The sequence below is a fragment of the Acipenser ruthenus genome, chromosome 5 (genome assembly GCF_902713425.1).
Source record: "Acipenser ruthenus chromosome 5, fAciRut3.2 maternal haplotype, whole genome shotgun sequence".
Classification (NCBI taxonomy): Eukaryota; Metazoa; Chordata; class Actinopteri; order Acipenseriformes; family Acipenseridae; genus Acipenser; species Acipenser ruthenus.
In genome coordinates this window covers 35,059,737-35,075,123 of record NC_081193.1, presented here as the reverse complement: position 1 = coordinate 35,075,123, position 15,387 = coordinate 35,059,737, and the positions used below count along the sequence as shown (strand labels likewise).

The following is a 15,387-nucleotide window of genomic DNA, read 5'->3' as shown; positions in this document are numbered from 1 at the left end:
GTATCTCAACATTAACATTTACTTTAACATTTAAAACAAGACATTTATTGTGGCTCTGCCTCTAATTTTGAAACATCCTCTGATCCTATGCAGCCTTGTCAGTTGTTATCATAGATACAGACTGCATGCTTAACTGGTGGCTTGCATATAATTGCTTTATACTACTGCATAAAACACTGGCTACTAAGGGCTACTAATTGTTCCATTCTTAGGATTACCAAATTCCGTTTTTCAAAAATGGCCAATTCCATTTCACTTTTTATCAACAAATTAACACTTAATTATGGCATTTGAACATAAATATAATGTTGCTAGTTAAAATAAGTAAATTTAATATTACCACAATTCATTTTTTTTTTTCAGTCAGACTCTTGTTGCTGTAACAGGAAGTGAAGCACCTGAAGACACTTCAAACATGTCATAATGTTTATAAACATCACTTGGCTCATTGCTGGCATTAAAATAAGCAGGAAAATCAAGGAATTACATTACAACAGTTCAGAAAACAAATGTCCAGCACAGTTGTGAGAATCATATTTACAGTCTTCCACTAACACAGTAGCTCAGTCTACAAATAAAGTTGTTTTGAAAATACCCGTTTAGCTTATTGCTGGCATTTATAATAACAATAAAAAATATGAAACAGCTTCGTAACAGTCCAGCAATGTCATGTGAGAGTAATCCTATGTACAGGACTCCACAAATTAAGTTTAGCATTTTACTGGCATTATAATAACAAGGACAAAATATGAAACATTGATAAAGGTGTGTTGACTGACTCGTTGCTCTAAAACAGGTTCACTTCTGTGTATTACCCGATTGTAATTTAAATAGCGCCCCTTTTAATGTAAACGCATAATTAATCCTCTCAATTGTTTCTTTCCTAATTCTGCAGTGTTATTTGCAAGATTTAAAAAGAGGCATGTCTCCAGACTGAGTGACTATGAAACCAACGGTGTGTAGTGTAGTGACTACATCCTTTACACAGAAAAGTGATCAATTTCCTTTAAGAATTGTATAGCTAGAAAAATCATTTTAAGCTCATTTCTTCGTCGTCAGAAAATGTAATTCAATTAAGAAATGGCCATGGTTTAAAATCGCTAATTATAGCTTCATGAGTGCAGTACCTTAGGTCTTAGTTTTTCAGCATAGAAGAATGCTGTGCTTGGTCATTGTTGCCGTCTTATTTGCTTTCTTATTCTCTACGTGTTTACGACTGGCATTATGATATTTAATGCTATTGACTAGTACATGACCACACGAATTACAACAAAACTTTAATACGAACGCACCATCCTCATATAGATACTCAGATTTCTTTTAGTTCTGTCTTACTGGAATATTGCTTTATTTTCTTAGTTGGTGCAGCCGCCATGTTGAGTTTCAGCAGAGACATGGAGTGAAGTCACATGATGAATAAACTAAAAAAAAAATGGACCTGGTATGTCTTCAATTATTATACAGTTATATGTGTATTTTCGACTAATGTGCCGATTACATTTTTACCAGTTTCAAAACGTTTGAGAGGAGTTCTGAAATGGTTGTTTTTTTAAAAAGGGAAAAGCTGGTTTTAGTATTCAATTATATGACGAGTTAAAAACTGTAGCACCGAGCAGCACTCTCTATAGAGGCAGAATCGCCAGACGCCTGCTACGCCCACCCTGTACCAGTAGATTCGCTGCTGCCCGAGCAAGCTCTGCACTAATGTGACGTGCATTTTTACAGAGGGAAATCAGAGAATCAGCTGCAAGACAGACACAAATATGCTTATGTTGATGCTTTCTAAGAATGGTCTCAAAATAATAGGTTTACCTTGTGAGGCTGGAGTTTCAATTGAAGTTGATATTTATAACTTATTATTTTGCATAATAACTTGCAAAAAAGTTAGTAAACTGATTGCAAAGTTTGATGCCAGTTACTGCAAGAAATGCACGCATTTTAGCCTTAGATGGAAAGCTGGTCTTCGCCAATGTTTTTTACCCCGTTTTTTTCCCCAATTTGGAATGCCCAATTATTGTTTTTATCCCGGTTCACCGCTGCAACCCCCTGGCGACGTGGGAAACGGAGGTTGCTGGTGCACGGTGAACCGCGGATTCTCCTGCAGACCTAATCCCTCCCTACCCGGGTGGTGCTTGGCCAATTGTGCGCCGCCCCCTAAGAACCCCCGGTCACGATTAGCAATGACATAGCCTGGATTCGAACCTGCGATCTCCAGGCTATAGGGCGCATCCTGCACTCCACGCAGAGTGCCTTTACTGGATGCGTCACTCGGGAGCCCCTAAAATCTAGGATGTTTAACGAAGTCAGCACAAAAACATGATCATTCCAAACGTCAGTTTCTAGCCAGCCACTGTAACACTCAAAACTTTGACAAACCTGGATTGATGTTCAGCTGGATAAGAAGCAGCATAGGGATACAATACATCACAATGAGCAAGTAAGAAAAAAATAGTAAGGTTCTTAAACGCTTGACTGATTCTGTTATTTACCTTGGCAAGCAAAAACTGGCTTTCAGAGGGCACGATGAAAGCACCAATTACTCAAATAGAGGTAATTATGTGGAATTACTTTCTCTGATTTCTGACTACAACAGCATGTTAAGCAATCACTTGTCAATAGCCACAGTGTTCTCAGGTACCACTAACAAGATTCAGAACAGCTTAATCTCTTCGGTGTCTCAGGTTCTGCTAGATGCAATAAAAAGGAGAAAGGAGTACAGGAAGCCAAGTACATAGCTGTAATGGTAGATGAAACAACCAATGTTGGAAACGCAGCTCAGCAGTCTTGTGTTTTCAGGTATTTTATTGACAGTGGCCCGAAAGACCGGTTGTTCTGAAAAATTTTTACACTTACAAAAATAAAAATAATAAAAATGCTTTTAAAAAGACCAAACTCCAATTGGGCTTTTTTTTTTAGATTCTGATTTTTTAAGTATTACTATGCAGGACAGCTGCTATAAGACTGTTACCTTTATTAAAAATGAGGACGGATTAATCTAACGATTAATCAACTAATGCCCATAAATTAACCGATCAAGAATTTGAATCAAGTACAGCCCTAGTAAAGATGCGTAGCTAGTCTGCATTCAATAATATATTACTGAGTGTATGCATGTAGATAGAGATATAGATATAGGTATAGAAATATTAGTGCTGGGACAAATATCTGAATAATCATTTCTTTGAGATTTTGTGTGAGGTTTTTTTATGTATTGTCATGGACCCCTGCAGGCGTGGAGCAGTGGGGGGCGATTGGTGCTGGTGAGTGTTGCTGTTCACTCTGTTTGCTACATACATACATACATACATACATACATACATACATACATACATACTCAGTAAATTCACAACTTTAGATTATTGTTTCTTTTTATTAATTGTTTTATTTTATTTTTTACTCACAGGTCAGTTCTATTGCAAGCAACATCAGCAGTATCCCATTACAACTACTGAATGAACTGCATACAGATTGTGCAAGGAAATAATTTATCTTATGAGGTATGCTTATTGGTTCACTGAAACTATTGGGTCCAAGATCTATAAAAAGATCTGTCTGAAGGCTTAGAGGATTCCAACCGATTCCAAATTGTTTCTGAACAAATTGTGATGAGTGATGTTGTGCTCTTGGCAACACTGCTGAAAAGCATGTTTGCTGGAACTGAACGGATCTAAACTTTCATGGACTTTGGAAATGATAAATGAAATCCCTGATTGCATTTAGAATTTGCCTCCTTTATCATGGTTTGCACAGGAATTTGACCATGAACAATTAAAAATAATACAGTACAAAGTCCAAAGCTAATTTTAAACATCACTCTCTCCAAACAACTACTGTAGCTTCAGCTTACTCTGCTTTAGTGATCAATAATATATTGGAAACCTATAACAAACCTGGTTTGGAGCGGATGAGCACATGGTATAAATGAAAATGTAAATTAATCAATGATCAACCATAAACACACACAATTACTGAAGATCATGAATTCCAATTCCACATATCACTTCTGGAATACATAATGTTTTTCTCTTGAAAACATACACAACTTAATAAAGTAAAACCAAATAAATGTGCAGTTCGAACATCTTGTAGTAGCCTTTCCAGTATATCATACAAGTGTTCCCTTTCACAATCTGTCAATCAACGGCTGAGCATTTGATCTCTTTGTTGATTGCCCTTGCTGGGTAAATATTTTGCATAGGCTTTCTATGTAATGTGGGGCAGGCCAAGTGGTTACATGCCCAGTATTTACCAGAAAGAGAGAGTATTTTTGGGTCTGAATCTTGCTCTTGCTCTCACTTTTATACTCAAGTGCTTCTTGTACCAGATTTAACAAGTACAGGTCTGCAGGAGTCCTCAAATACACTCTTATGGGTGAACACAACCAAGGAACAGAATGACAAGAACAGGAGTCACAAAAGGGAGCATTGTACGTCAAGTCACTGCAGCCTGCAGCAAACCTGGAAGCTAAAAAGAACAAATGGCTACAGTAAAATGAGTGGAACAAAGACCTTCTTCATGACCATTAATGTCCAATACAAATGAAATAGGTGGTTTGCTCTACCCTTGATCTTATGCACAGATGAGGTGTGCCAAACAGACACTACAATCAAGTAGAATGCTCTACAGATAGAACCTTCTGCTATGAGGTACTGATCAGGTTATCAGACAACCAATTTGTGGGTCACCTGCTACAGTTATTTTGGTCTGTGCACGTACATACAGTACATGCATGCAGGCCAGGATTTGGGGCTTTTCATTCTGAGCCTTTGCAGAACATGGTGGACAAAGTGACCCAACTATTTTATTGTCATTAAAAATGAGACACCATGGTTGTTTGTTGGTAAGTTATGTTGTCATTATTTAAAAATAGGTAATGGACAAACATAAGTTTGAATTGAAACTGGGGTGGACTTGATGTAAAGCTGAAGTTTTTACTCATAAAATGTTCAAGTGGCACTGCTACAGAAGTTCTTGAAAGGTTACAATATGAAGAGCTGGTTACATAAAGTAGGCCTAGTTCTTTTCAAAGAACATTTGTGTTCTAATTCTTGGTATTAAACAGTTCAATCCAGTATTACAAACTGACTTTGTCACAGTAGTCCAACATGCCAGGCTCTCTTTGGTGAGGCATTTTTATATGGTCACCACATATGCTTTCTTTAATCAAATAGACAGCCACTACATGACTGTTGACAATTAAAGGGCAGAACACGGCTTTTAAAACACACAATCTTTCAAATCACAGTCCCTCTTAAGCATTTCACCAAAGACAATTTTTCAACCGAATTACCATAAGAAAAGAAAAATGGTAAAATTCAATTGCATTTTTTAAATTTAAATCAATTCATTTATTGTGGGTTTACTACTTAAACACATCGAAATTCAGCCTGGATTAGACTCGATCCTGGATTGAATCCCGGATTGATATTTTTTTCTGTTGCGCAGATTGAGATTCAAATTCAATCCTAGATTACATTCCAATCCTGGTGTTAGGTGGATTGAGTCTGGATTCTTGCTAAAATGGACGGTTATTTTGAACGTGTTAGGCCAATTCAGGATGCAAGAATGGTTAGATATTATGTTGTTCATGATTGTAACAATCCTTTTATTGAATTTAGTGACAAAAGTTTTATACAGCGATTCAGAATGAGAAAAGAAAGCATAACGGAATTGGTTAATATATTAAAACCACAAATAGTTAGACACCGAGACAAAAAAGACTCTCTTCCTCCACTCTTTCAAGTGCTATTTACTCTGAGATTTTATGCTATCGGGTCGTTTCAGAAAGTAATTGGGGACCTGTTTCATGTCGATGCGTCGACTGTGTGTAGAGTAATTCACAGGATCACTGAAGCTATAGTAAATTTACATGAGCAATATTATTACATTTCCAATGAGAGAACCCATTACTAGCCATCGTATACAGCAATAGTTTTTTGCTACAGCAGGTGCTAGACTGTACTCATGTGCCAATAATTTCACCAGGGGGTGATAGTGCTGAAATCTTTCAGAATCATAAATGATTTGTAATAGAGCTAATTATTACCAACGTAGTCGCTCAATAGCCTGGATCCACACACAAATGTTGAATATTTGAGAACAGTTTTGTTTGTGCCAAGTTTGAAAATAAGGAGATTGGAGGTTTATTGTTAGATGACAATGGCTACCCCTGTAGGCAGTATTTAATGACCCCAATTTTAAACCCTGCAACTGGTCCTGAAAGATGTTTTAACAAGGCTCATGTACAGACGAGAAATGTTATTGAACGGACATTCGGCGTCCTTAAAAAGAGATTTCCATGTTTAGCATTTGGACTTAGTGTTAAATTGTAAAGGTCGCTTGTGATCATAGTTGCATGTGCAATTTTGCATAATTTCAGTAGACTAGCGGGGCTTCCAGATTTTGACACACCTCCTGATGACCACGTCCCCCTGCCTCCTGTGCACGAAAGGCATCAAGGCGGACAAGCGATAAGAGCGGCTACTGACACAGTTTTTCACCAGTTAAAACACAGGTAAAATAGCCTAACTGATTACTAATTCACAACCAGCAGATACCAGTGAATTTTAGTTATTGCAGTAGCGAATTATTGGGGCGGTATTTATTATAAACAGAACAATTACGTTCAACAGTAGGTTTAGAAAAAAACAGATGCAATTAAGATATAATAGTTGTGTAATTATTATTCTGTACACATTGATGTACATTTATTCCTTCCCATTCCTTTTCAATGCAGCTATCTGCAACATCTGGCAGATCATCAACTACCTAAGAAAATGTGTTGTAAATAAATGTTTTAGTTAATTCAGTTCTTGATTGGTTATTCGAATTAATAACACAAACATAAATGTGTTAATCAGCACACGGACTTGCTATCAAGGTAAATAATATTTAGTTTGTAAATTTATTATCTAGGCTATTGATACGGAATATAATTAATATTATTTTGTTTGTTTTCAACAACTGTCCAAAGCCTACCCAAGTGGAAGCTTCCTTTTTGAAACAGGCACCATCATAGTATGGATTTGGTAGACTATCAAATTGTTGGGGCAAAAACTGAGCAAATTTCTTAGAAATGCTATCTACTGCTGTCAGGGGAGATCCACCGCCAGTCATGTGTTGCTCTTGTTTCTCCCTGGAAACGTCTGTTTTTGCTTTAGCCTTTAAATTTTTATATAATAGTTATAACTGCTTCAGTTCCCGACAGTTTACTCCACTGTGGGAATTGAATTATGCACTGATCTTTGCCCACGTTGACTCCTTCCTACGTTATCCGTCTTTATATTTTCTATAATTTCTTTGTAATTTTTGTTATCAAGAATTCAATTTGATAACAGTTTTTTCTCAAATAAAGAACACACAACGGTTTTACTTGTTGTAGCCATGGTTATGCTTAAATGTACCACGTAACAAGATGATGTATCGTAATCAACCAGCGTCACAGCCACCGTGAATCCAGGATTAACGGGTGAATTTTAGATTCAATCTTGGATTCGCAGATCTGTGACCAGTCTTGATGTGCGCAACAGAAATGAATCCAGGATTCAATCCCGGATTAGTCAACCCTAGATTGGGTCGAATCTTGATCTCAATGTGCGCAACCCACCCTAAATGCACTGATGGATCTTGTATTACATACTCAGGGTTCTCCCCAAGCCTTTTCAGCGAAGTGGCTATTTATTATTGTTGTTATTATTTATTTCTTAGTTGACACACTTATCCAGGGTGACTTACAGTTGTTACAAGATATCACATTATTTTTACATACAATTACAGTTGGGTTTTTACTGGAATCTAGGTAAAGTACCTTGCCCAAGGGTACAGCAGCAGTGTCCCCCACTGGGGATTGAACCCACAACCCTCCGGTCAAGAGTCCAGAGCCCTAACCACTACTCCACACTGCTGTCGCCACCCGGCTGAAAAAAACCTGATCCATCCGTCTTGCAGATGCTACTGTGCTTTTAACAATAAGGATGGATTGTGCGTCTAGCTGGGTTACGTCTTGACACAACATGTAACCGATCAGAGAGTTGAAGGGGCAGGTTTTCTGTGTTGAGCACTTCGAGAGGGTAAAACAATAACATGACTGCTAAAAAATATAACCGATTATTTTCAAAGCAAAAATACAGACAATGAATGCAGGGTTTTCAAAATAAGACGGCGATCGGTTCTCCCAGCTATAATGTTCTGCCGACCGGCTGTACAGATTTTCTGGAGAGAACCCTGATACCCTTGGGAAAAATATTTTAAACTTACTAGTCCTTATGTGAAGTGCCTAAGTTGGAATCAACAACAACAGTTGGGGTCCCTAAAAATTGGCTTAAATTTTATTTTCCTAAATTTAGATTTGCATTTTTTTTTTTTTTTTTTTTTTTTTTTAAAAACAGGCACCTTTGCAAACACTCCTACAGATCAATCAATCACCTGTTTGCACCTCATTACTGAGCGATTACTGTACTGTGTGCTGAGAAACTGACACTGACAGCATCAGACGGGATGACGGAGGAAAAAATTCTCAGCAGCGTCACCTTGCCGACCCGACCACGAAGCTCCGCCTGAAACTGACACCGATGACACAATTAAAATGTTTATTTTACTGTTCATTACATGTGTTGCTATTCACAAAAATGCTGGCTAGTTTGTGGAGTTGGGGGTTACAGCCTGTGAGTGATTAAATAACAATGAATTACTACCTACAAGAATTAACGTACTCACGCAGTCTTTACAGAAGTCCCAATTTAAAGACAGCACGTTCAACTGTAGCCCTCGGAATGAAATTGTGAGCTAGGTGGCTACATTTTTTTTTATTTTTTTATTTTTTTAATTAGCAGTGGGAGAAAACCGCATCAGAAAGTACAGTAGAATTTGCCAGAATTTACTAGGTTGGATACTAAAAAGAAACAAGGGAAATGCAGATATTTTCCAGAAAGCTTCCGGTTTGTCAGAGCCGCCAGTGAATGTTTCACTTTTTAAAACGCTGCAATAACTGTTCTGATTGTGAAGCATCCACACTATAAAAATGACAGAACATGTGATTTATTTGCACTATGCGGGACCTTATTTTTCCCCATTGGTGCTTGAGCCCCGGAGTGCTCACGGACTCACCTCCTGTGCACTTATCAGTGATTGCAGTCTGGTATTCAAACTAGCTGATTATCACTCACCAGCACTGTATTGGTATAACAAACGTGCGTTTTAAAAAAAGTAAAAGTAATTTCAGCTTCAGTCACTTACAGTATGCTGACGATAATGTAAACACCAAGCTACAGACAGCGAGTATCAAATACACTGTGTTAAGCAACATATTACGATAATGTTCATTATGGTAATTGTTTATTTATTAGTTTTAAAATGTTTACGCGACCTATTTTTTGACCTTGTTATTACAACCAGCCCCCTTTGCAAATGACGTCTTCAGTCTATTTTTTTTCTTTTTTAGGGGGGCGGGGGTATGTTGCAACCTGATTTAAATCTACCATTTCTGAGAAAATGCTAAAACCATCACACTGCAGAATGCCCAGTTTGGGGATTTCCAGAGACATATATCCATGCCTCTCAGATTTCTGACCTGACCTTGAGCTGGCGCTCTGGGATGAAGGATCTGTTAGCAAGTGCCTGTGGCATTTAAGCTATCAGCTCTCAGAAGAAAATTTGTCAAGCTGCCAGTTACTGTACTGTTAAAGGTCAGCAAGCGAGAAAAAACATATCAAGATACAGACGGTCAGGACTCCATCTCAGCAGTAGGGAACTCGCACTATTTGTACAGGCTTTATATTGCAGTCGATCATCACTTAGTGCTGTCTTAGAAAATCTGAACTTCTCCTGGGGTTTTCAGTTTACCAAAAAGCATTAAGATTCTCTTGCAGCTAATTAACTGAAAAGTACACCTTTGACAAGCTTCGTGCTTTCCCAAGTACATCCATTTCAGAAAATCTTTCAATCTGTTTAATAATTAGTGTTTCATTCTAGTCATGTGCATGATTTATGCAGCAATTAATACACAACATTACATTCCCCAGGAGAGAGCATTCTAGTCTGCTACAGAATGTACAAAGGTGATTTTTACTGAGGACGTCCATTAGACCTGTTATGTCAGAGAAAGCATTACGACAGATTCCTATTGATGGATTCACTAAATCAGGAATGTGAATTTTCTAGGAGTCTTAAGCACTTTGAGTCAAAAGACTAGACAAGTTTTTGGTAGCTCATTATGCTATAAGACAGCCACTAGTGATTTATTACCTTAGAGGTATTAAAAATCCTTTGTCTGGGCAAATGGCACCGATATAAAGGAAAAAAACACAATCAGCGATCGGCAGTTTTTGTTATTTCAGCCGATAATGTACACCGATATTCGTGCTTGAATTTCTTCCAGCACAGAACTTAATGTTGAATCCTAAATAACTGAAGTTTAAGTTGCTAGTAGTAGTAGTAGTAGTAGTAGTAGTTTAGAGTACATGTAGCCTATACAGGTACCAGATTAACATTCACCCTAAGTAATGTTTTTTAGTTGGTTTCAGGCTGACAAAACTGTAATAAATATAGGGGTGTTTATTATTCGTAAGAAAACAGTATTAACCAAGCAAATTATTGTTCAAATGCAGCATCGATGCACAGTTAGTTACAAAACTGCCTCTGCGATGTCTCTGCTCCGTCTCTCTCTTTGGCAGCTTGGCATCACCTCATGTCCTCCTCCATAGCTCACTTGATCAAATCCTTCAATTTAAACAGTTTCGCTGAAAAGCACTTTAAAACCAAAACTACAGCAGCAACGACAGCAATCTCCCTAACTTCCAAGGAGTTGTGGGCTCTAAACGTTAAGTGGGAATTAACTTTTCTAATTATTGTTTATCTTGCTTAATCTGCATTAGCTGCAGGTGTATTCGGCTGCATTTTGATTACTGTTCCGAGTTGTTTAGTAACAAATTCAAGTATGACTGAATTTTGTAACTGGATATTTTCTGATGCAAATGCAACAAGTAAACAATACCTGTTCATTTTTGTCATAAATACAAGTGAACGATCAGTTTAAATATAGGCCCTCTGTCTTGTTCTAGTAGTTTACCTGCACTGTCTATTTATTATCGGTATCGGCCGATATGGGTAGATAACAATCAGCTATCAGTATCGACCAAGATCTTTATCGGTGCACCCTTAATTTTTACAATTATGGAGGTGGAGGAACAGTAGTTTTATGAAACAGATAGCTCTAGTGTTGTATTATAACCACAATAACTAGTCCCAAATCCTGGCATCTATCTATATTATTGTTAGATTAAGGGACATTTTCTGAATGTCCCTTTTTTCTAATGTAGCTCTTACACATCAATAGAAGGCTTGTGTTACAAAATCTATGAGATTTGTGTTCTCTCAATCTACTGTAGTTAACTCAACCATTGTTGCTGATGGAACTGCTGTTTCATTACTGGTTCGAAATTAACGTAACTGAACGGGAAAATGAAGTGCACAATAGATCGCCTCAAATTGGCATTAAAATACTTTGATTTTCACAAAAGGCTTACACATACATCAGGAAGTACAGAATGAAGCCGATACATTCTGCCACTGTACTGACTTACTTACTATCTGTCCATAATGTTATCATTTTAAAGCAAGAAGCAAATGGGGCGAATAAAGATTTCACAGTAGATTAAATACCCCATAAACATTCATTGAGGACACAGATTTTGTTAAAGAAAAAAAAAACAGTTTTTTGTTCAATAACAAATAATTGCAGTGTATCATTCATTCCAGCCATAGATGCCAAGCAAGTCCTTCTGAATAGAACCAAGGTGCTTCCCTCAAAGATTTAAGGGGCTGAACCACTTGCTGCCCAGTTTCCAATATATTTGACATTAAGAAAATAGGTTTTAAAATAGGTTTAGGAAATATATATGGTGCAGCAGCCACCAGATGTTTTATTTTTAACTCCCTTTTGAGCATGTTTCCGTTATTCCAATGGGAGAAGGGGTTGTCCCAGTAGGTTTGTAATAGGATACAACATTTTAAACCTATTTCACTCATATCCATCAGTGAGCGAATTTTACATTGACTCTAGCAGCCCTTGACTTGAAGCACAGAAGCACATATCCTGAATGTTTCAGCTTCTCAGTGGGTTAAGCAATCAACATTTGCCCAGAAAAAAGGATTCTGAAGTCGTTGGGCAATTGGAAGCAGTAGGCTGAAATCAACACTACTTAAAAAAGGAAGTATCTCAGGAAGTGCTCAACTACATTGACTTAATGTTTCTTTTCTCTTGCTGCAGGTGAGAATCAAATGTATTATATCTTGCGAAGGCCATTACCTTTGAATCACCCTGTATAAATACAATGTCTTTCAACAAAAACAATCTAGCTCATATTTTGTATGACATAGTACAGTGCAACACCCAGAATGAATCAGAAGAAAAACAGTGCAATTTATAGAGGATGACACCTTATTAAAAGCAGCATTCACTTTGTATTCAGCATTAAAAGAAAAGCAGGACGATAAATCGATTTTAAGTGACTAAGATGACGCGGCACAATTCACAGCCTAAACAGGTTTGCATATTAGATAAACATTCAGTTTGTGTTTGAATAATAACCAGCCCCATGCCGTAAACTGACTGACTTTTCCGACAGCTTATATTGCCCACTATTTGTAATATATTAAAAATCCAGTATGACGACCAAATAATTCCCATGTTGGGAATGAAAGGATTTAATGACCTTGATACTGATTGGCTGTGCACCAGTATTTAAAATGAAGGTTTTTGTGATCTCTTGTCCAGATTTGATGATACTTTTCAATGCATGAGCATTCGTTGTAAAAAGCCCCAATAGCACATGCTGGCATTTTGATTAAGCAATTCCAAATGATACCGTGCCACACTATTGGAATACCAAAACCACTAACTTTATTGACTAGTTTCAGCTTTCCGTACTGTAGTAAGAGTAAAAAAAAAAAAAAAAAAACTTGGGTCAGCAAACCTTTAATGTCTGCAAGTCATGGTCTGTGTGTGGGTACTACAATCCCCATCTGTACCTAGCAGGGTTAGACCCAGAGGAGCCCTGTGCACGAGGCAAGTTCACATACAGTACTTAGCCACGCACCTGCAGGTCTGCTGGGAGGGACTGGCGCTTGTTTGTTATTTTTCGTTATCAATAGTTATTAGCGCTTGAAAAGAAAGAAAGTTCGGTTAAGATCTGGTTAACTTAGTTCAGAGAGAACGGACTTGTTCTGTTTCACTGAACATGCTTTTACGATTCACTACCTCTGCCACTGTGTTGCCTATCTTTCCCTTGTGGATTACAAAATAATGAAGAATGAATATTTAATTTGGACGTTAAAACTCAGAAGATCTCATTGCTACACAGTTTAATCATTTTTTCTTGCTGGATGGCTAACTTGGATATTCATTTTTAAATGTGCATATTTTTGGCTACTGAGCTTGTAGCCCATGTGTTGTATTTATTTATTTTTGTTGTACTGGACAGATTGCTTTAAACAAATGGAACATTGCAACCTTACGGTCAATTAATTAATGGGGGATTTAGTTTAAATGTACGCTCGCTCTCCAGTTATTATTCATTCTAAATAAATCGTTTGTTCTGGATGTTGCATTGAATTGCGTGCGCTTGCCTGTGCAAGTGTTGCAGTTGTTGTGTTTGGTTTTTTTTTTTGCTTGATTTCATGTCTTTATTGGAGTGCAAATAGTTTTTCTTGAGTTAAGCAAATAGTGCAAGTTATGTGTTTTTTTTGCTGTCAATGAATCCTTCTGTACTTAAATATTTTAGATATTCTTATATTTGGCACAGTACTTGGTTCTAATTTCTGGGAACGTATATATTTGGCTATAGGCCAAGGGCTGATTGTTACAGCGTGACCCTGCAGCAGAGTGCTTCGGTGGAAACAGCACACCTCCATTGACATTGTTGAGGGCAAATCCTTGTTGCCTTCGTTGCCAGAGCAAATGCTTTTAATTTCTCTCAAATCAAAATTTGGCAAAAACAATTCCATAACATTGTCTATATATAAAAAAATGAATCCCAGGTCTGTTTACATCCAGGAGCTGTCATGTAAAACACAGATGCAGTTTCACTGAATTACAGCCAGACCACACCACCTCCCACATTCCATTGAAATACATACTTCCGTGTGGGCTAGGAAGGAAGTTGGGGTGGGGATTGTATACTAAAATAATACTATTGTAGGCTATACAAAAAAAAATACCGTATTGTAATGTGTCAAAATGACGCGTCTGGCGGTTCTAGGTAGAAGTGTGTATAAAAATTGTTATTTTTGCAAATCTGTCGTTCAAACGCCGTCAGGATATCTAAATACATATACTTAGGAAAACTAACACCTGAAGTGGACTCTAACAACAGTTTCGATTTCAGGAGTTAATTATTGTTTTCTGTTTCACTAAACTTACCATCTGTTTCAATAACAAATTAAAAAATTTAAAATAAATAAATAAATATACCCGAATCTCGCCCTCACAATGGGGGGCTCGACTTTTACTCGAGCGAATACGGCAAGTCAAATTTCAGTTTATTTACTAAGATGTACATTGAAAATCTAGATTGTGAAATCTGGAAACGCTATTCAAGGAAAAGTTTTTATGTAATGCCTGTAGAAAAATGGTGATAATGATACAAAAATAAAGAACATGGTATGAAACATCTCAGCTCAGTTAATTTAATTTTCAGTTTTATTTGTTTATCTAAAGAAGATGCACAGTTATTTACAGGAAATGTATAAATAAACACAGATTGTCCTTTGAGGTTGATGGAAATATAAAAAAATTGGGCTAATCGTGTAACCCAAGGGTAAAATATGCTTGTGGTTCAGTCTTGAAGTGGCAACTCCAATATTTAACCCTTTTCTGTTTTTTTACTACATGCAGACAAAACGAAAGCCTGACTGCATTCAGTGCTGTTAATTGCCACCCTGTGACACAATGCCATACTAAAATAACTGAACTCCTTTATTGTGCGGGTTGTATTCATAAAACATCTGTTTGATATTTTGCGCATTTAAAAACCAATTTACCAGTATACAGTAAATACTGACAGACTGTAAAAACCAGGGGTGTCTAATTCCAGTCCTGGAGTGACATTGCACTGGATAGGGGGTTAATTGGTTCAATTAAACAATTTAAAACATGGCCGGGACCAACAGCTAGAATAGAACCTACAACTTTGTCAACCCTTGGTCTAGACAAACAAATGGGAATTTAGCTAGTATGAAAACCCACTAGGTTAGCCCAAATGTTCTTGTCTAGTTTTATAGCTCTACAGTTAATTGAACTTCCCAAAGATTAAAGAGTCAAGTAACTTACTGGATGCACTGGGATTCAAACCCAGGATTTCTAAAATCTTTTGGTCTATAACCGACAGTCTT

At 37.2% G+C, this 15,387-nt stretch overlaps 1 protein-coding gene across 5 annotated transcripts in view; it reads right to left on the bottom strand.

Annotated features, from left to right (window-relative positions):
- Positions 1–15,387, bottom strand: part of map4k3b (mitogen-activated protein kinase kinase kinase kinase 3b) — a 98,905-nt gene that overhangs the window by 51,306 nt on the left and 32,212 nt on the right. The gene's annotated exons all lie outside the window — the stretch shown is intronic.